We start from the raw sequence: 21282 nt of genomic DNA on the forward strand, positions 1-21282 counted from the left end.
CATGAAGTTCTTAGGACTACACCTGTCTGATGACCTGACGTCCACGGCCAACACCACAGCTCTGGTCAAGAGAGCCCAGCAGCGACTTCACCCCCTCCGAAGACTACGGAAAGCAGGCCTCCCCACCACACATCTACGGACTTTTTACAGGGGGCTGTCGAGAGCACACTGACATATGGCATCACTTCCTGGTTCGGGAGCTGCAAGGCGTACAAACGGCACCAACTGGACAGGATAGTGAAGACCGCAAGCAGGATTATTGGTGCTCCACTCCCCTTCCTGCTGGACATATACAAGAAGAGATGCATCAACAGAGCCATCTCCATCATCAAAGACCCTTACCACCCATCGCATGACTTTTTCACCATCCTCCCATCTGGGAAGAGATACAGGAGCATCAGCTGCAAAACCAGCAGGATGCTCCTCAGCTTCTTCCCACAGGCTATAAGACTGTTAAATGAACTTTCCCCCCTGCCAAGTATCGCGCACAAACACCCCACACTGCAGCAGAGCAACTGTTGTGCCGCTGCCGGTCGGAACGGCTGTTGAATGTTATTGAATGTTATTATAGGGTTAAATTGTTCATGACATGTATTTTAATTTTAATTGCTATTTATTTTGTAACGAAAACTGAATGGACACTGGTTGAGAAACGTTTTTTTGTTTCCTCTGAGTATGCGAATACTCAGGAAATGACAATAAAGATTTACAATTACAATTACAATTACAATGTTGGGGGAGTCCAGAACCAGCGGCCACAGTTTAAGAATACGTGGTAAGCCATTTCGAACGGAGTTGAGGAAAAACTTTTTCACACAGAGTTGCGAGGAATTCTCTGCCTCAGAGGGTGGTGGAGGCCGGTTCTCTGGATTATTTCCAGAGAGTGTTAGATTGAGCTCTTAAAATTAGTGGAGTCAGGGTTAAAATGAGAAGGCTGGAACGGGGATAATGATTGGGGATAATCAGCCATGATCACATTGAATGGAAGGGCCGAATGGCCTATTCCTGCACCCATTGTCTATTGTCTCGGAAGTCTTCTATGGGGATGGATCCACACGTTCTGGCCGGGCCGGAGTTTCAGAGTTCTGGATGCAGGCGGCAGCTTCGTCCCGTTGATTGCAAAATTGAGTTTTCAGCACGGGGCTTCGGCGGGAAGCTCGGCGGATGCAGCCCGGTGTTAGGAAACACAGGAAGACTCGGCTTCCCCTCGACCGTGCGGCGATTACTCCACCGGTGATCAGTGGCGTGAGTACCGCTGCCGGGAAATCTGCCGAAATCGCGATAAATCGGTGGAGCCCGGCGACCCGGCTCTCCAACGCGGACTTCCGCGACTAGTCGATGAGCACCGAAATGGCGAGCCCAAGCCGCCGTGCAGCTCAGATACAGGCCCGCAAATTGGGCCTTGGAAGCCGGCTATGGGGATGGATTCAGCCGGACTGGCCGGGCCGGAGATCCACAACCCTGGCTGCAGGCGGCAGATTCCACCCGCCGGTTTCAACATTCTGTTTTCAGCACGGGGTTTCGGCGGGGAGCTCGGCTGTTGCTGCACCGTGTTTGGAAACACCACAAGAGTCGGTGGCCCCCGATCGGGCCGAGAATCTTCAACTGTTGACATGACCGAGTGTATGTACCGCTGCCGGGAACCTCCTGAAATCCCGGTCGGCTGTGAGATGCCCGGAGACCGCGATCTCCGCAGCGGACTGACGCGACCAGTTGATGCGAACCGGAACGTCCAGCCTACGCCGCCGCGGAGCCGAGATACAAGCCGAGATTCGGCCTCCGACGTCTTCTATGGGGATGGATCCACTCGGTCAGTCCGGGCCAGAGTTCCTGAGAGCCGACTGCATGAGGCGGATTCTACCCGCCGATTACAACATCGCGTTATCGACACAGGGCGTCGGTGAAGAGCTCGGCGGGTGCAGCCCGGTGTACGGAGACACACGGAGAGTCGGCGGCGCTATGTTCGGTTCACGACACGTCAGCTGGTGACCGACAGCGTGTGTGGACAGCTTCCGACAATCTGCCTAAATCGCGATGGGCTGGGAGCGCACGGTGACCCCGCTGTGAGACTAGGATCGCCGCGCCGGTCGAGTGGCGATCCTTATCCGCCGCGGAGCCCAGATACAGGCCCGCAAATTAGGCATCGGAAGTCAGCTATGGGGATGTATCCGCCTGAACTGTGTGGACCGGAGTTCCAGATTCCCGGCCGCAGGCAGCAAATTCAACCCGCCGATTGCGACATTGCGTTTTCACCACGTCGCTTCGGCGGGAACTCCGTGGAACCGAGATTGGTGGAGTGTGTTCGAGATGGATGTTTAGAGCAGCTTGCTCTATACGTACCTGGGACAAGACAATTGTGGATTTAGTGTTGTGGAATGAACCGAATTTGATCAAGGAACCCAGGATAAAGGAACCACTAGGAGGTCGCGACCACAAAATGATAAGTTTTAACCTGCAATTTGTGAAGGAGAAGGTGATATCGGATGTGTCGGTATTGCATCTGGGCAAAGGGGACTACACATGCATGAGGAGGGAGCTGGCCAAAGCTGACTGACAGGGACACCCAACCAAGGATGACGGTGGAACAGCAATGGCAGGAATTTCTGGGAATCATCGGGAGACGCAGGATCTTTTCATTCCGACGAAGAAGAAAGATTCTAGTGGGAGAAAGAGGCGACAGTGGCTGAGAAGGGAAGTCAAGGCCAGTAGAGAAAACTAAAAGAGAAGGTGTATAACATAGCAATGATTCACGGGAAGCCCGAGGATTGGGCAGCTTTTCAACAAACAATAGAAGAGAACCTTAAAGGCAACACAGGGAGAAAAGATGAAATACGAAAGTAAGCGAATAATATAAAATAGGATAGCAAGAGTTTCATCAGTTATATAAAGTGTAAGAAAGAGGCAAGAGTGGACGTTGAACAGCTGGGAAATGATACAGGAGAAGTGACAATGGGGAATAAACAAATGACAGAGAAGTGGAATAACATTTTCAGTCTTCACAGTGGAAAACACCAGAAACGTGCATGAAATTTGAGTCATGGGATGTAAGTCGTGGCTATTCCTGAGGGATGCAAGGGAAGCTGAAATGGCTGAAAGTTGATAAATCACCTGGGCCAGATGAACTGCACCCATAAGTTCTGAAAGAGGTGGCTTTAGAGATATTGGAGGCGTTGATAGTCATATTTCATGAATCACAAGTCAGGACTGGTCCAGATGTAAAGATTGCCATTATTACGTCGCTACATAAGAAGGGAGCAAAGCAGAATAGTGGGAACTATCGGCCGGTTAGTCTGACCTCAGTGGCCAGTCCAGTATAAATGATGAGGTTACAGAGTGCCTAAATGTTCATTATCAAGTAACCCGGTCAGCATTACTTTGTGAAAGGGAGTTCTTGTCAGCATGGATTTGTGACAAATTTGCTGGAATTCTTTGAAGAAGAAAATTGCAGGACAGCCAAAGAAGGGTCAGTAGATGTCGTTCACCTAGATTTTACTTCGGAGTCACGTGAGTGACTACGTGAAGAAGCCCGCGTACGACGCATGTGTGTCATATCGCATACATGCATTCAACGAGTCAGACGTGGGAGACGACGTCTCCCTAGAGGGAAATGCAAAGAAGCAGGTAAGAGACTGCAAAAAAATGTTTCCACTTACCTTGCAGGTAGGAAATACAAGAAGCTGCAGGAGCTGGAGGGGAGACTGCAGAAACAGCGCAGCCAGCAGCCAGCAGCAGCCGATAGCGCAAATCCTCCGGAGAGGATTCCCAAACGGCTATTTTTAGCACAGAACAGTTGTGCCCGACGTCGCTCCCCGCACCGGCAACATTGACTGCTGCCGGGCGGGAAGCGAAGCAACACGTCCCGGGGGTTTTCCAGACCAAGTCGGGTCTATTTTTAGATGCTGTCGCGAGCGGCTCCGGAGCTGATTGAAGCGGCTGCACCTCCCGGGAGAGAGAGAGAGCCGACATCGGGGACGGCAGCCCAAGGACCTACGCTACGGGGTCCGTGGGGCTGCGGGAGGAAGGACGTTCCTCCCAAAACGGCCTGCTGAAAACCAGTACAGGTAAGAATAAATTTCCCTTACCTTTTTTGGTTCTTTTTTCCAGACGTGGCTGTTGTATTTTGAAGAGCAGCAGGCAGCCAGCTAAGGACGTCAGAGCAGAGCTACAGACGTTACTGGTGTGTTGCTGAACAGCAGGCAGCCAGCTAAGGATGTCAGGGCACAGCCACAGGTCGTTACTACTGTGTTGCTGAACAGCAGGCAGCCAGCTACTGATGTCAGTATAGAGCTGAAGGGCTGCTAACACAGAGTTTGCTGTTGTTTAATGACCAGCAGCAGGCAGCAATAAATGTCGGCACCAGCATCTCCCATAAGGGAGCGAGTGCCAAACTTCACCCTGAATGGGTAGAGGTGCCCGTGAGTACCAGGACCATGGGGAACGACCAGTGCCCGTAGGCATGGGGACGGGCTGCGGGAAATACCGCGTGCGACTAGTGCCAGAGAGCACCAAGGTCGGCAGGAGCGGTCCCATATATTAAAGCACCCGCGACGACTAGTGCCCGAGAGCATGTAAGTCGGCTGGAGCGGTTTGCTGGAGTAAATTTCTCCACAGTGGCAGGCTCCGGGATTGGAGGTAGCCACAGTGGGCAAATAAATATAAGTCCCACAGCAGTTTCCCATATGGGCTGCATGAAATGTCAGACGCCTCTGAGGAGGGTATGGAAGGTCTGACGGGGTAAAACCTGAGCAGGTGATGGAGCCACTGTCCCCTATTGGAGGGGGGGGGGAACAACCTGCTGAACATGATGAGCAGTACTGCCAGCAGAAACTCACGGAGAATGATCTCGAGAAGGATGGCTGTGAGTATTGAAGGACTGTGAGTCCACCCATTAACTTCAAGCTAATATTTTGCTGAAGTGTTGGCAAGGGTTCTATACCCCGGGAATATTGTGGTGCTCTTAATGTAGCCATTGTTACAGGTGCATTTGCAGACGTGTTGGGAAGGCTGTTAGGAGTTGGGAAAATCCGTAATACTCTGAAAGGTCTCATGGCGGGCATAACAGCTTTGGGCCGCATGTTAAAAAAGGTGTACAAAATTAGTGACCATAAGGATGCCATTAGCACTATTTTTTTTGAAATGTGCAGTTTGAAGGGCCATTCAGCCAGCTCTAGACCCTAGTTCGCTATACTATGTAAGCAAAGGGCTATAGACCCCGTTATTTGGGGGGGGGGGCGACCTGTCTAAACAGGTAAAGAATTGGCGAGGAGGCTTGACTTTGGGGCTGATTAAAGCATCCAAAGGATTTCTGGGGAAGACATTAACCTCATGTGCATCCTAAGAGAGGTAGTGTGTTTTTTGTAATTATACTACAAAGAATTGGGCAGAGGTACCCAGCAGCAGCGTCCTGTTTAGGGTTTGGCCGGGGCGACCACTGTGGAGATGCAAAGTAACATTAACCTTTAGGCTCTCCACAACCGCATATGAAACCAAGAAAAATAACTTGGTTACCACCAATAACCATGGAGGTAGGTGAATTTGGGGCTCCAGCATTAATAGGGAGCACGGAATTTGGGGGGGACATTGCAACTTCATGTTGAAGCTTGGTGTAATATATCTATGGACAGATATACCCTTAGCAGTTTTAAGGGATATCTGATAGAGTTCTACACGAACAAAACCCTCCAGTACAACATAAACCAGACAGATATACACGCTGGTAATGGAATAAACCAAACCTGATCACCAGGATTTGTCTCAAACATCTTTATTAGAAATAAGAAAGATGGGGGATGCCGTATTATTATGGATTATCAATACTTCACAATGTGTGCAATATATTCAATTTTAAAAATGGATACGTTTAGCAGTGCTAAAGACTTAGTGTGCAGCAGGCTAGTCTATGGCAAGTATTAATTTTAAGATCCTTGCTATTCAATATCCAACAGGGGAAAACATTTTAAACCAGTGTTGGGACTGCTGCAACACCAAAATCATAGAATAATGGTATAGTTGGATGATATCCTTATTGTGGGAATAACTTAGGAATCGGCATGTTAGGCAGTGGTTGCCACTAATCAATTGTTTGAACAGCTGGGATTCATTGTCCATCCACTTAAGTCAAAATTGACACCATTAACACATTTAATATGTTAATGACTTACTAATATGGAAAGCCACAGAGGTCAACCCGGCTGTGCTATTACAAACAGATGCCAGTGCAATTGGTTACGGTACAACTGATACCATCTCGAGCTATGGGGGAGATGGAATATATAAGAAGCTAACCTACATAACACTAAGGGTTAGAAATGTTAAGTGCATTTCATGGGCTAAAATCTTATTGCTCAGGAATGAAACTGCAGCATGGTAGATGGTAGATAGATAATACCTCGGTGATGGCATATATAAGTCATATGGGTGGAAAGATATCACCAGCTTGTGATGAATTGGCAAATTAAATTTGGCAATGGTGTGTCCAAAGGAATATTTGGTTATGGGCTACGTATCTACCAGGGATACTAATTCAGTGGCAGACACCAGGCCACGAAAAATTATTGGAAGTACTGAATGGATGTTGGATAGACGGTATTTGCTAAAATCAGTAAAGTATTTAAGGCCGGATATTAGAATTGCATCCGGGGTTAAATCACCAGTTACCGAGGTATGTATCATTGGTACCAGATCCTGAGGCAGAAGCTACAGATGCTGTTTTCACTGCACTAGGGGAGGGTTTTTCATTTATGTATTACCTCCTTTTCTACTTTATAAATTTGGGGTACTAAGGGACATTCAACAGGAATCGGCATCCGGGATGTCTTAGTACCTGATTGGCTTACCCAACTATGGTTTTCGGGGGTACAGGACATGGTGCTGGAACCATGTATAACGGTAAGACGTAGTCCTAAGTTGCTGGTGCATCCAGTAACTGAGGATAGCTATCCATGTCATAGAAAATATTGATTTAGTAGGTTGTAGACTCTAAAACACCGCTACGGGACATGGGGCTATCAAAAGAACTGTGGACATGATCACAGCAGCACGAAGAAGGTCTACTCAATAACAGTATTTAGGTCATATTAAAATGGACTAATTACTGCCATGATAACTTTCTGGACCACAGAAATAAGGATGTTCCGGCGGTGCTACAGTTGCTCACCAGCCTGCAATATGGAGGACTGAGTTTCAGCACTGTGAATAGTGCCAAAAGTGTATTGTCAAGTTATTGATGGCAAGAAACAGTAAGACAGTCTGTGGGATCACATCCTCTGGCAGTTAAAATTTTTTAGAGGATATGTTAACACCAAGCCACCAAAAAATAAGATACAACTATATTTGGAATATGTGTGGCTTTGATCTTGCTAAGGAATTGATCGCCGGCTACACCATTAAATCTGGATAACTAACTAGAAATGGTGATGCTGATAGCGCTAGTCACAGTGCATAAGCTCCAGTTATTGCTAAAAGTAAGACTGGATGGCTTCGCTATTGCGGCACGAAGTTTGGGGGTTGTGATCCAGGACCGTATTATTAAACAAAATAGGCCAGGATCAGTGGGGCAGGTCATAGAATTGATGGCCTACCTGGAGGACAAACGCCTCTGTATAGTAAAGTACGGGTTTGTTATACAGTGAAAGTAAAAAGGCTATCAGAGGCAAGGAATTGGCGTTTAATCAGCTATAAGATACTGTACCATAGAGTGTAACTCAGACCATTTCGCGGTGGCTGAAATATGGGTTATGATAGGCGGGAGTGGACAGTAACATATTTAATTATCACTCCACCAGGGCTGCAGCTACATCTGCAGCAAAACGCCTTGATGTATCCATGGACCAAATCCTCAGGATTGCAGGATGGTTGACGGAGAAAACGTTTCAGAAATGTTATAACAAACCAGTTAGCAGTATGGGAACGTTTTTCGGGGAACAATTTTAAGTTCTGTATGATAATTTATCCCTGAAGAATACAGGGTTATGATTTGAATTAATTCGATATTATTTATCATTTCCATTAAATAATTGGTATGAATGTTTTGAATATAATTAACAATTTCTCTCTAACTACCAAGGCAGTTGTGAAGCATGGACTCGTTTTCCACGGCATGAGGTCACAGAGCTTTGAAATCTTCACGTAGTCACTCACGTGACTCCGAAGTAAAATAGTAAGATTAAACGAGAACTTACCAGTTTGAAGTTTGATCTTTATTTTATGAGGAGGAACGTTGAGGGAATACGTGCCCTCCGCTCCCACCCTCAAATGGTCATATCTTAAACTGGTATCTCTTTAATAATCTTACTATTTTAGGTCATTATAGTGTATCTGTGACCTCACACCGCTGCTTTGAAGGATGACACGCATGCGTCGTACGCGGGCTTCTTCACGTATTCCCTCAACGTTCCTCCTCATACAATAAAGATCAAACTTCAAACTGGTAAGTTCTCGTTTAATCTTACTATTTTCAGACAGTCTTTCATCAGTTGGTACACGTGCGGCTGCTGCGGAACATAGCCCATTGTATCAAATACTAGCATGGATAGCAGGTTGGCTGGATGTCAGATGGCAGAGAGTGGCAATAAAGGGGGGCTGTATCTGGTTGGCTACCAGTGACTAGTGTAGTTCCGCATGGGTCGGTACTGGGGCCGCTACTTCACGTTGTGTATTAATGATTTGGAGGAGGAAATTGAAGGCGTCGTGGCCAAGTTTGCGGATGTATGATCGGACAATAGGTGGAGGTGGCAGGTAGTGTAGAGAAAGCAGGGACACTGCAGAAGGCCCCGCATAGGTTGGGAGAGTCGACAGAGAAATGGCAGGGAGTATGGTGTAGCTAAGTGTGGAGTCATTCATTTTGGTGGTAGGAATAAAGGCGGAGACTATTTTCCAAATGTGGAGACGTTACAAGGGAACACGTTCAAGGATCTGACTAGTAGAACAAAAAAATGCACACTCGTCCTCTAAGTTACAAACCAGGTTTATTGGCACGAGAGAGAACAAAAACAAAACTTATCTCGTTTTGCGCGGGGTCCGTCAAACAGCAGCACAACTCCCCCTCTCTCTGCCCCCGCCCGCGGCGCTGATCACAACCCAGCCCGTCAGTGAACCCTCCCGTCAATAACGACCTCATGGATTTCCGGCTCGACCCTTCCACCGGCAGAAACTAGACATCGTGGCCAATAGCGCTGCTCCCAAATTCAAATTGCATCCAATGGCAGGTAAAACGGGCTATTACAGAGGCCGAGTGATTCTGGGCTGTTGCATTACCGTCCTATGAAGAAATAGCCAATGAGATGGCAGACAGCCAGAGTGGGGTAAAAGAGGCATCACGGAACTATCAGCTGAAGTATTCGCACCGTAGCCCGATAGAACCCCCCCCCCCTCAAAACAATGTGCTATCAGCTGCAGACTTAACGCGTAAAACAATGCACACAGCGCTACAGACTTGACGCGTAAAACAATGCACACAGCGCTACAGACTTGACGCGAAAGGTTGAAACAGAGCGATGTCAGAATGCGAGGGGTTTTAAACCAAGCGCTACCGGCTGCAGCGATATGGTTCTAATTATAGCGCTATCGGCCACAGGACCATGGTGTTTACACATGGCCAAGCTGGCCATCTGCAATGCTGTTTTCAAGTCCGGGGACAAAGACGGCCTTCGTACTGCTAGGGCCAACTTGAACCGGGGCGTGAGAACGGCCAAGCGTGCCTATGGACAGAACATTCAGGCACACTTCACGGACAATAAGGACCCCAAGCGCCGGTGGCAAGGCATCCAGTCTGTCACCGGCTACAGGCCAACACCCCCACCGTGCGAGGACAACACAGACTTCCTCAACACACTTAACACATTTTTCAACCGGTTTGAGGAGGACAACACCACCACACCAACAAAAGGCCCTCCCTGCCCAGACCATGAAACACTTCACCTGGACCCAGCTGATGTGCGGAGGACCTTACTCAAGGTGAACCCCAGAAAAGCTGCAGGTCCTGACAACATACCGGGGCGTGTGCTCAGAGACTGTGCTGACCAACTCGCAGAGGGTCTCACGGACATTTACAACACCTCTCTGAGCCAAGCCATCATACCAGCATGCTTCAAAGCCACCACCATCATACCGCTACGCAAGAAATCCCCAGCCTCAACACTGAACGACTACCGGCCAATAGCACTCACGTCCATCATGATCAAGTGCTTTGAAAGGTTGGTCAAGGCCCACATAACATCCAGTCTCCCCTCTACACTTGACCCATAACAGTTTGCTCACCGTCCCAACCGTTCCACTGATGATGCCATAGCAACAGCACTCCACCTAAGCCTGGCTCACCTGGAAACCAAAAACAGTTACGTGCGGATGCTGTTCATCGACTTCAGCTCCGCCTTCAATACAGTCATCCCCCAACATCTGGTGAATAAACTCGGCGAAATAGGCATCAGCACCCCACTATGCAACTGGTTACTGGACTTCCTCACCGACAGACCACAGACAGTAAGAGTTGGCAAAAGCTCATCAGAGTCCACCATCATGAATACCGGGGTCCCACAGGGATGTGTGCTGAGCCCTCTGTTGTTCACGCTGATGACACATGACTGTTGGGCCAAACACAATTCGAACCACATTATCAAGTTCGCAGATGACACTACATGGTGGGCCTCATCAGCCACGATGACGATTCAGCCTACAGAGAGGAGGTTCAACAACTCATCAACTGGTGTGATATCAATAATCTTCAACTCAATGTCAACAAAACAAAATAAATAACTGTGGACTTCAGGAAGAAACAGACAACACACACCCCACTTACCATCAATGGCAGTGCAGTGGAGTCTGTGAAAAGCACCACGTTTCTGAGAGTGCACATCACAGATGATCAGACATGGTCCATCAACACCATCTCCCTAGTCAAGAATGCACAGCAACGCCTCCACTTCCTTCGATGGATGAGGAGAGCTGACCTACCCCCTTCTGCCCTCACGACCTTTTACAGGGGTGCCATTGAGAGCATTCTTACCAGCAGTCTCTCAGTCTGGTATGGCAGTTGCTCTGCTGCTGACCAGAAGGCCCTACAGAGAGTGGTGAGGACAGCGGAGAAGATCACCAGATCACCCCAACCAGCAATCCAGGACCTATACCCATCTCGCTGTCGCAAGAGAGCAACCAATATCATTAAAGACACCACCCACCCAGCACACAAACTGTTCACCCTCCTACCATCCGGCAAGCGCTACCGCAGCATGCGGAGCAAAACCACCAGATTCAAAAACAGCTTTTTCCCTCAGGCCATCAGACTACTCAACACGCTTAAGAAAATTCCATGAACAGTACCCAAACAAAGACAAACAAACTGAAAATAACTTTGGCTCAATGTCTCCAGTACGAAATTTGCACTTTTTCTATATTGCACCTTTCATTGTTGCACCCTTTTTAAAATACCTCATGGTTAAAGGTTTTGCTACATTTTGGCATACTGTGAATATTTAATATTTTAAATAATGTATGTCTATTGTCTATTTTTATTGGTATGTTGTCTGTCTGTGTTTTTTAATATTACTTGCACATTTGGAGTACGGGGAAACGTAATTTCGATCCTCTGTGTAACTACTGTTGCATAATTGAATTGACAATAAAGTTTACTTTGACTTTGACTACTTTGACTTTGAGGTAGTGGCGAGTACATGGAACGAACTGCCAGGAATGGTGTTGAAAGCAGATGTTAGAGTGTTGTGCAATAAGCTATTAGATCGGCATATGGATATGCGTGGATAATTCAACATTACATTAACGCAGGAATCAGAGAATGCGAATAGACTAATAGACTATGTTCTTAATAATTCTTCCTATTTCTGTAGTGGAATAACATAATATATAATTTGTAGAACACTGCTGGCAGTTGTTGCGCAATAACATACTCAGCAGTTGCTAACGTGATGATATTAACTTTGTTTGTTTAACTGACTGACACTAATCCCAATTAATTTGCCGATTAGAAGTCATATGATTTATCTGGAGAATATGCAGCTACCTTTAAAATAAGCGACTTGTCAGACCACTGGCAGAAAACGCGGATTATATCTGGACATGGAACTGCCGGTAATCAACCAGGTAGAGAACATCTTCTACCCCATCCTTGTCATCATTGGTATTCCTGGTAAGTCCTTTACTATTCTGTACCTATGTTTCGCTCTCTCGCCTTTATTGTTGAAACAATCCGTGCTATTAATTGTTGATTGAGTTACAGATCCAGCATTGTGCGGCTTATATTTACCGGTTCCGTCCGTCGCACACTAAGTTAAGATACCCACACATGTACGATACCAATCTGTAGCGGGTGCGGATGTTTCTGACACCATTAGTGCTGTGAAAAATACAGGACTGTAATTATACTTCATCTCCAAATGGAAGTGGATAGATAGCGAATGCAGTGAATGCTGCCCCTGTGATAAGGAGGGCGGCAAGCTCGTTCAATCGGGACCAACTGCAATCGGATTCACCGGCTGATTTTCCGTTCACATTCTCTTCTCAATTTACTCCAAGTTTTGCCATGACCCGATGCACTGGCGACAAATGATGTGGACAGGCAACCTACCAGCCAGCGGTGTATCGCAAGTGGAACAACGGATAACTGTGCCGCACATTAGCAGCTCGGAGAACTGCTGCCTTACAGCGCAAGAGAGACGGTTTGATCCGGACCTGGGATCTTGTGTGGAATTTGCACTAATTGCGTTGATTCAACTGTCGCCTCTGGCTCCTTCCACATCACAGAGGTCCGGACGCTCTAGATTTCTCTTACAGCCCCGTCCTGGTTTGTAGGTGAACTGGGTTCTATAATTTGCTTCCAGTGTGTAGGGAGTGGATGCGAATGTTGGATAACATAGAACCAGTGTGAACGGGTGATGGATGATCTGCACGACCCGGTGTGCCGGGGACATGTTACCATGCTGCATCCATCAATCCATCTAACATTGACCCAGGGAGTTGAACCTACGCCAGCGCAGGGAGAAGGTGCAAACAGCACTAGTGACCAGTGTCGATCCTAGGTCGCTCAGCAGTCCGGCAGCAGTGCGCCTGCTGTCAATTTGCCGAGGGAAATGGGCGATTAAAATAGGACGCTTTATAACGCAAGCGCGTTGGGTAATATAGTTTAGCAGAGGCGTGGATTGGATGCAGTATTTGCATTCATATATGTATCGCGAAATCAATCTGCTGGTGAGCAACGCGGGTGCGGCCACGACTCACCGCGGACATGTGTACGCAACGTCTCGATACGATTTATATTTAAACGCAATACTTGTCAACTGCGGTAATCATCAAACTGTTCTTGTTTTTATGCGGACGCTGCATTCTGCCTGCAGATGGAAGGTTATAGCATAAGGTTTGGCGCTGGGCTCATGAGTAAATGGGCCAATATTCTTCACTCTGCACATTCCTCGGTGGTCAGGTGAATGGAATTCACCATTAATATATATCTACTATACCCGTCAGACCTTTTAATAATCGTTCTGCGATAGGCCGCTAGACTGTAAATCCAGTAAGCCTTGGGCACTGCATTTTATTGACTATTGGTTTGCGAAGTCCATCTTTCCGATGTCATTTTCAGAATCAGAGACGTGTGGGGGACACGAGTACAAGGGGTCGGTGACAGTCTGATATCATCCATTTACCTTCGCTGAACTGTCAAACTGATGTTCTTCTGGAATAGTGAATGTTGGTGATTTTAATTTCGTCTTTCCTACAGCTAACCTGATGGCAATCGGCATTCTCTCCCGGGGAAAGTGTGGACTCTCTAAATGTATCTCCCGCTATCTGGTATCCATGGCCGTAGCTGATTTAATGGTCCTGATCTTCGAGGTAATTCTCTCCGAGATTTCACATGGTTATTTTCCTTATTCATTCCTCCACATAACTCAAGTTTGTAAACTGAAAATGGTCTTTATTTTTATTTGCATCGATTGCTCTGTCTGGCTAACGGTGACCTTCACCTTCGATCGATTTGTCACTATATGTACTCAGAATTTACGAACAAAATATTGCACCGAGAGAACTGCGGCTTTGGTGATAGCGCTGACATGTATCTTCTGTATTATTGAAAATATACCTATATATTTTGCCTACGTACCTCGAGAAATAATTGACAACGTGGGCTGGTCCTGTAGCATATCCCCAGAATTCTACACCTCACAGTTTTGGGCAGCACTTTTTTCCATTGAAATCATTTTAACCCCATTTGTACAAATTTTACTGATCATACTCCTCAATACCCTGACAATCAGGCATATTATACACGCCAACAGAGTGAGAAGCGGTCTCCGAGGGAAAACGAAGGACGTGGGCGGCACGGATGAAGAGGTGGAGAGCAGAACGAAGTCCATCATTCTATTGCTGGCCATATCAGGTAGCTTCGTCCTACTGTGGATGGTAAACTTTGTCTGCCTCTTGAGTGTAAATTTCCTCAAGGTGGAACTTTCATCAACAGATAACACCGACCCATTTACCATTGCGGAACTGTCCGGATACATGCTGAGGTCTCTGAGTGCCTGTACCAACACGTTTATTTATGGGGTGTCCCAGAAAAAATTCAGGAAGGAATTTATCCATGTGATTAAGAGCCCGTTCGTTTTAATTTCCAATATAATAAAGTGTCTGTTTTGATATGTGTTGAAAGTGAAAATTCGTTTCTAAATTACGTTACCATCTACATGATATCATTGCATCTGACTTTCCGAGATACCATTTGAACCATCGGGTCAATACCGGGCGTCAGGGTAATGTCTGCCTTCCATTTCCTCTCTTTACGCCCATTTAATGTATTACCCAAATGAACCACTCAAATGCCCACTAGTGAATCAACAGCCCAGATGCATCAGGGCAGTGTTTATAGAGGCCATTTGCCCTGTCAACCACTTGCGTCTTTGGGTCGTGGAAAGTAACTAGTGTCCCCGAGGGAATTCCCCGCGGTGGCAGGGAGAACATGAGAAATCCACACAGCATCAGTGAACAGGATCGGAAGGAGAAGTCTGCACGTGTATCATCTACAGGCAAATACGTCGTTCATCGCACTAGTATGGCATTGCGTTTTAACTAAAACAATTTGCACAATTGAAAAATTATAAACATAGGTATCGTGTTAGAATTCGATATAAAACTAGTTTTGCACGGGGTAAATTACTGTTCATTAACCCAATGACCCATCGGTACTGGTTAACCAAAAAATGCACAAACTGCTGGAGTAACAATAGGTTTACGCTGGGGGGCGTAATAATAAGGGAACTGCAGGTGCTGGTTTATACCGAATGTCGAGGCAAAACGATAAAGTAAGGCAGTGACGTTGGAGAACATGGATATACGATGTATCGGGTCGGAAACCCTATTCAGAGTAAGGAAGTTTGCCGGGCCGCAACGTCGCCTGTCCATGTTCTCCAGAAAAGCTCTCTGCTGCGATGGCTGGCTCAGTATTTTGTGTCTATCGATAGAGAGATGACGTTTCTGGTCGTCACCTTGCGGGCAGCAGAGGTAATAATCAACACGTCTTGGTCTTCTTTCTGCCACCGGAATACAACAGTAAGTAAACAGGAGGTCGCCCCTCATAGAAACATAGAAACATAGAAATTAAGTGCAGGAGTAGGCCATTCGGCCCTTCGAGCCTGCACCGCCATTCAATGTGATCATGGCTGATCATCCAACTCAGTATCCCGTACCCGCCTGCTCTCCATACCCTCGGATCCCCTTAGCCACAAGGGCCACATCTAACTCCCTCTTAAATATAGCCAATGAACTGGCCTCGCCTACCCTCTGTGGCAGAGAGTTCCAGAGATTCACCACTCTCTGTGTGAAAAAAAATCTTCTCATATCGGTTTTAGAGGATTTCCCCCTTATCCTTAAGCTATGACCCCTTGTCCTGGACTTCCCCAACATCTGGAGCAATCTTCCTGCATCTAGCCTGTCCAACCCCTTAATAATTTTGTAAGTTTCTATAAGATCCCCTCTCAATCTCCTAAATTCTAGAGAGTATAAACCAAGTCTATCCTGTCTTTCTTCATAAGACAGTCCTGACATCCCATGAATCAGTCTGGTGAACCTTCTCTGCACTCCCTCTATGGCAATAATGTCCTTCCTCAGATTTGGAGACCAAAACTGTACGCAATACTCCAGGTGTGGTCTAACCAAGACCCTGTACAACTGCAGTAGAACCTCCCTGCTCCTATACTCAAATCCTTTTGCTATGAAAGCTAACATGCCATTCGCTTTCTTCACTGCCTGCTGCACCTGCATGCCTACTTTCAATGACTGGTGTACCATGACACCCAGGTCTCGCTGCATCTCCCCTTTTCCTAGTCGGCCACCATTTAGATAATAGTCTGCTTTCCTGTTTTTGCCACCAAAATGGATAACCTCACATTTATCCACATATACTGCATCTGCCAAACATTTGCCCACTCACCCAGCCTATCCAAGTCACCTTGCAGTCTCCTAGCATCCTCCTCACAGCTAACACTGCCCCCCCAGCTTAGTGTCATCCGCAAACTTGGAGATATTGCCTTCAATTCCCTCATCCAGATCATTAATACATATTGTAAATAGCTGGGGTCCCAGCACTGAGCCTTGCGGTACCCCACTAGTCACTGCCTGCCATTGTGAAAAGGACCCGTTTACTCCTACTCTTTGCTTCCTGTTTGCCAGCCAGTTCTCTATCCACATCAATACTGAACCCCCAATGCCGTGTACTTTAAGTTTGTATACTAATCTCTTATGTGGGACCTTGTCGAAAGCCTTCTGGAAGTCCAGATACACCACATCCACTTGTTCTCCCCTATCCACGCTACTAGTTACAACCTCGAAACATTCTATAAGATTCGTCAGACATGATTTACCTTTCGTAAATCCATGCTGACTTTGTCCAATGATTTCACCACTTTCCAAATGTGCTGCTATCCCATCTTTAATAACAGACTCTAGCAGTTTCCCCACTACCGATGTTAGACTAACTGGTCTGTAATTCCCCGTTTTCTCTCTCCCTCCCTTCTTAAAAAGTGGGGTTACATTTGCTACCCGCCAATCCTCAGGAACTACTCCAGAATCTAAAGAGTTTTGAAAGATTATTACTAATGCATCCACTATTTCTGGAGCTACTTCCTTAAGTACTCTGGGATGCAGCCTATCTGGCCCTGGGGATTTATCGGCCTTTAATCCATTCAATTTACCCAACACCACTTCCTGGCTAACCTGGATTTCACTAAATTCCTCCAACTCCTTTGACCCGCGGTCCCCTGCTATTTCCGGCAAATTAGTTATGTCTTCCTTAGTGAAGACGGAACCAAAGTAGTTATTCAATTGGTCCGCCATATCCTTGTTCCCCATGATCAACTCGCCTGTTTCTGACTGCAAGGGACCTACATTTGTGTTAACTAATCTCTTTCTTTTCACATATCTATAAAAACTTTTGCAGTCAGTTTTTATGTTCCCTGCCAGTTTTCTTTCATAATCTATTTTTTTCTTTCCTAATTAAGCCCTTTGTCCTCCTCTGCTGGTCTCTGAATTTCTCCCAGTCCTCCGGTATGCTGCTTTTTCTGGCTAATTTGTACGCATCATCCTTCGCTTTGATACTATCCCTGATTTCCCTTGTTATCCACGGATGCACTACCTTCCCTGATTTATTCTTTTGCCAAACTGGGATGAACAATTTTTGTAGTTCATCCATGCGGTGTTTAAATGTCTTCCATTGCATATCCACCGTCAACCCTTTTAGAATTAATTGCCAGTCAATCTTGGCCAATTCACGTGTCATACCCTCAAAGTTACCTTTCTTTAAGTTCAGAACCATTGTTTCTGAATTAACAATGTCACTCTCCATCCTAATGAATAACTGAACCATATTATGGTCACTCTTGCCCAAGGGGCCACGTACAACAAGATTGCTAACTAACCCTTCCTCATTACTCAATACCCAGTCTAAAATAGCCTGCTCTCTCGTTGGTTCCTCTACATGTTGATTTAGATAACTATCCCGCATACATTCCAATAAATCCTCTTCCTCAGCACCCCTGCCAATTTGATTCACCCAATCTATATGTAGATTGAAGTCACCCATTATAACTGTTTTGCCTTTGTCGCACGCATTTCTAATTTCCTGTTTGATACCATCTCCAACTTCACTACTACTATTAGGTGGCCTGTACACAACACCCACCAGCGTTTTCTGCCCCTTAGTGTTTCGCAGTTCTACCCATACCGATTCCACAGCCTCCAAACTAATGTCCTTCCTTTCCATTGTATTAATCTCCTCTCTAATCAGTAACGCTACCCCACCTCCTTTTACTTTCTGTCTATCCCTCCTGAATATTGAATATCCCTGGATGTTCAGCTCCCAGCCTTGGTCACCCTGGAGCCATGTCTCCGTGATCCCAACTATATCATAGTCATTAATAGCTATCATCCTTCTAAGCCCCTCCCGATTTCCAACAGGGAAGCTCAGTAATGGCGCCACCCGTTCACTCCAATTCATAGTCTCAACCCCCATCATCTCCCCAATGCACTTCACTCGAGCATCCCTGGATCCCCCTTCCCCTCTACCCACAACCCTCACCATAGTCGCGTGTTTACCATCTCCCCTAGCCTCCCTCTTTAGCATGCAGTACAACAGAAGCCTTATCTTCATACCCCTGCATTTACATGTCAACGGAAGCCCCCACTCCCTCCCCCAACATATACCTCCGCCATAATGAAGAGCTCATCCGCTTCCCTGTCACCGGTTCTTTTCTGTGGCAAGCCATTCGACTTCCAGTAATGAAACATTGTCCCGTATCCAACATTTCCCCTCAACTTGGCCTCATCCTCCCGGCTTTCTACTCTCATTGGACTATGTTACTTCGAACTGCCGTCGCGACATCAACCTTTTTGAATTATCCACTGCCCTCCACGCTGATCTCACCCGTCGCAACGACACCCGTCCTCTCATCAAGAAGCCGGACATTGTTAGTAAACCCCCCGTCAACGGAGATGCATTTGTTGAATGGCGAGCTGACCTCGACTGTGGGATTCCAGGCACCAACTTTCGGACACCTCTTTATTCCTTGCCACGACAAGTTCAATTTAGTTCTAAGACACTAAGCTGGGGTGCAGTGTTAGCTGTGAGGAGGATGCTAGGAGACTGCAAGGTGACTTGGGTAGGCTGGGTGAGTGGGCAAATGTTTGGCAGATGCAGTATAATGTGGACAAATGTGAGGTTATCCATTTTGGTGGCAAAAACAGGAAATCAGACTATTATCTAAATGGTGGCCGATTAGGAAAAGGGGAGATGCAACGAGACTTGGGTGTCATGGTACACCAGTCATTGAAAATAGGCATGCAGGTGCAGCAGGCAGTGAAGAAAGTGAATGGTATGTTAGCATTCATAGCAAAAGGAGTTGAGTATTGGAGCAGGGAGGTTCTACTGCAGTTGTACTGGGTCTTGGTGAGACCACACCTGGAGTATTGCGTACAGTTTTGTTCTCCAAATCTGAGGAAGGACATTATTGCCATAGAGGGAGTGCAGAGAAGGTTCACCAGACTGATTCCTGGGATGTCAGGACTGTCTTATGAAGAAAGACGGGATAGACTTGGTTTATACTCTCTAGAATTTAGGAGATTGAGAGGGGGTCTTATAGAAACTTACAAAATTCTTAAACGTTTGGACAGGCTAGATGCAGGAAGATTGTTCCCGATGTTGGGGAAGTCCAGGACAAAGGGTCACAGCTTAAGGATAAGGGGGAAATCCTTTAACACTGAGATGAGAAAAACTTTTTTCACACAGAGAGTGGTGAATCTCTGGAATTCTCTGCCACAGACGGTAGTTGAGGCCAGTTCATTGGCTATATTTAAGAGGAAGTTAGATGTGGCCCTTGTGGCTAAGGGGATCAGAGGGTTTGGAGAGAAGGCAGGTACGGGATACTGAGTTGGATGATCAGCCATGATCATATTGAATAGCGGTGCAGGCTCGAAGGGCCGAATGGCCTACTCCTGCACCTAATTTCTATGTTTCTATGTTTCATTGTCACGTTTACCGAGGAACAGTGAAAAGCTTGTGTTGCATGCTAAGCAGTCTGCAGAAAGAGACTGCGTGATTACACTCGATCCATTTACAGTGTATAGATACGTGATAAGGGGATAACGTGTAATGCAAGGTAAAGGCAGCTACGTCCGATCAAGGATAGTCCATGAATCATCAAAGAGGTGGGTAGTAGTTAACGATTGCTCTCTCGTTGTGGTAGATTGGTTCAGTTGCCTGATCACAGCTGGGAAATATCTCTCCCTGAATATAGTGGTGTGCCTTTTGGACACTTCTATACCTTATTCCTGATGGGAGAGGTTTAATTTGCCTATGGACGCACAGACGATCACCAGGCCATTCACTCCAAGACTGCCTCTGACGATATACTCTCCACAGCCTACAACCCTTTCCCCAATCCCGCACAGCTCGCCTTAATCACCACCCAATTATCTACAATGCAGACTGGCCTGGCAGGCCCATTGTTTCTGCCTGCTCCTGCCCCGTTGAACTCGTCTCCACTCACATCGATTCCATCCCATCCCTCCTTGTCCGTTCCATTCCCACCTTAGGCCCAATGCAGCACACCCACCCTTCATTTATTCAATAACTTTCAGTTTCTAGACAACATTTGATAATTTTTGCCTGCAAGTCCAATCCCTTCAGTCCTCCTTCCTCCACTTGGTCTGAAGGCCCTCCAGTTCTTCCTCGAACAGAGACCCATTTAATGTCCCTCTACTAACAATCTCATACACTGGCGGAATTTCTTCGCGCCCTGGCCAACTTTGGACACTTACTCCATTGCGGAACTGTCCGGATATATGCTGAGGTCTCTGAGTGCCTGCATCAATACGTTTATTTATGGGGTGTCCCAGAAAAATTTCAGGGAGGAATTTAAAAAGGTGAATAAGAGCCCGTTCGTTTTAATTTCCAATTCAATAAAGTGTTTGTTGTGATATTAGTGTTTAAAGTGAAAACTCGTTTCTAAATTACGTTACCTTCTACATGATATCATTGCTCCTGACTTTCCTAGATACCATTTGCACCATCGGTTCAATACCGGGCGGCAGGGTAATGTCTGCATTCCATTTCCTCCCCGCATGCCCATTTAATGTATCCCTAATGAGCCACTCAAATGCCCACTATTGAATCAGCAGCCTAGATGAATCAGGGTAATGTTATAGAGGCCATTTGCCCTGTCAACTACTTGTGTCTTTGGGGCCTGGAACGTAACTGGAGTCCCCGAGGGAATTCTCCGTGGTGGCAGGGAG

The sequence above is a fragment of the Leucoraja erinacea genome, unplaced genomic scaffold (assembly GCF_028641065.1).
Source record: "Leucoraja erinacea ecotype New England unplaced genomic scaffold, Leri_hhj_1 Leri_976S, whole genome shotgun sequence".
In the NCBI taxonomy this organism is placed as follows: domain Eukaryota; kingdom Metazoa; phylum Chordata; class Chondrichthyes; order Rajiformes; family Rajidae; genus Leucoraja; species Leucoraja erinaceus.